This window comes from Neopelma chrysocephalum, unplaced genomic scaffold, assembly GCF_003984885.1.
Source record: "Neopelma chrysocephalum unplaced genomic scaffold, ASM398488v2 Primary Assembly neopelma1_96921, whole genome shotgun sequence".
In the NCBI taxonomy this organism is placed as follows: domain Eukaryota; kingdom Metazoa; phylum Chordata; class Aves; order Passeriformes; family Pipridae; genus Neopelma; species Neopelma chrysocephalum.
The window spans coordinates 1,044,734-1,047,060 of NW_020925564.1; positions in this window are offsets into that span (position 1 = coordinate 1,044,734).

A 2,327-nucleotide genomic window follows, 5' to 3' on the forward strand; every position below is an offset into this window, starting at 1 on the left:
CCCCCCCCCCCCCGGCGGCCCCCCCCCCCCCCCCCCCCCCCCCCCCCGTTTTCAAGCCCCGCCGGTGTTTCCTGCCTGGGAGGGTCTCCTCATCTGCCGCCGCTGCCACTGACCCGCGGGCGGCCCTCGGCCAGCCCCTGCGGTCGGCGGCGTTGAGCCTCGGTCGGAGCCAGAGCCGGACCGGAGGCCCGGACGAGACCGGCGGTGTCCTTGGGCTCGGGGCGGGACGGCGGCCACGGGTGCTCGGGGGTCTGTACCTGTTGCCGTGGTGGTGTCGGCGCTTCCGCAGGTCCGGACCCCGCTGTGGCGCTCCAGCAGCTCCCCGGGTACGCCTTTAAACGTGACGGGTTCGGCAGAGTGGAAGCGGAGCGGCGAGGAGCCGCCCGCAGTCGTGCCCTTTGATAAGTCTGGATGCGCAAAGTAAAGGGTCTGCTTTTCGGGATGGTTCGTTCCTCGTATGGTGTTCCCCCTTGCTGCCAGCACCTCCATATGTCACTGGAAATAGTAGTAGGAAGAAAGGGAGCAAAAGAAAAACTCTCACAAAGCCGACCTTTTGAACTCCATGTGCCGCATTTAACAGACTTGATTTGCCACTTGGCTGAAGAATGTTGTGGTTTTATTTTTGTTTCCTTTTCCTTATCTTTTGCTTTTATAACACTGCCGCGTACCGTTATATTTTTACTTCTTAACACGTGCAGAAGGTGGGGTTTTTTATTGTAAACTGTTGAATAGAAAACGTCCTTCCCGGCTTTGGTGCCAGAAATGGTATCAGAAGTCTGTCTCTGGAGCAGGGCAGTGATTTACCGTAATCAGACGACAGGGTTTGAATTCTGCAGTTGCGGAAGTTCTATTGTGTGATGCCCTGTGATTCCCATATCACTACTCCGTTTTCCAAGATAACAGCAACTCCTTGGGAGGGAGGAATCTAAACTGTAAAAGGGGAAAGTGGTAAAGTATATTTTAGAAATGCTACTTGAGGTTTCTGTGGAAATTGAAAGTAATTGTAACACTAGAAGAATGCAGATTGAAAATATCTAAGGACATATCCACCTTAACAACCAACATTTTTTAAGACAGAGAACATCAACTTTGTTTTTTCCAAAATTGTTATCCATTTCTAGTATGCATATTTTTTATCTCTAGTTAACAGTAACGTGCATGTAACATTTGCTGATTAGCTCTGGTGTTTCTGATTGTTTCCTTAGTGCTTTGAAGAAGCTTTTTCATCAGGAACTGGATACACTCTCTCCTCTTTACACTAGGAAAGGTAGATCAGTATCAGTATCAGCATCAGGCAAGAGAGAACTGCGCTACTTACATACTAATTGATGATCCTTATATTCCTCCTGGCCCTTTGTCTGTGAATTCTTCAGAGGGAAATGCCGTGCGGCTTCTCAGTCACCCAGATCGCTGTAGATGGTTCTGTTTTAACAAGTAGCACTTTAATCACTGTATTGAGAACCATTTTAAAGACCTTTAAAATCACTTCTCCATGTTTCCTGTAAGAAAGTTTACATTCTGTGAAGAGCATCCAATAAATTTTCTAATTGGCTTTGTATCTGAGCATCCTGATGAAGCAGTTTAAGCCAATACAGTACCATGCTGGCAGTATACTGTATCGTCATTGCTAAGGACAGTTTTTTTGGCATTCCCAACAAGTCAGTACAAAAATGTGCTACTTTTGAAATATTTCTTTCGTAGACTTTTCAAACCTTGTCCTTGCATCTGAGACCTCTTGCGCAGTGGTCTTGTTATACAGTGTCATGATTTTCTGTATAACTTGCTTGTTATTGACACAATATACAATGAGAAATTTCCCTTTTCAGTTTGTAAGGAAAATAATGACTCTTTGTTGAAGCTTACTGGCAACTGTTCAGTGAAGCTTTGTATTTATTCATTTATGTATGCTGTTGTCACCTCTGTGAAGAATCCAGTATACATTAAGAGGTGCGACTGCTGTAGGAACTATGCTTCATCAGGTTTAACTGAATTTAATGACTGTAGTAATCAATTGCCTATGCTGAAAACATAAAGAGGCAATATTAATCATGCCTATGTTTTGTTAATTCAGTATCTGTTGTGTCCCATATATTCAACATATACTAAAAAGTTGCTTTTCAGTTTCTGAAGGTAATGTACTTCAGAAGTTAGAAGAAAGGATTCCAGTTGATCTCAATTTAAATATTTACTGAAAAAATACTTTTTTGTAAACAGATGGTATGTTTACAAAAAAACCCAGCAAAACCCCACTGGAAACACTTCACCTACTATGTTGTCGTTTTGCAATACTCTATGCAAATCACTTTTAAATATACTATATCAGACAG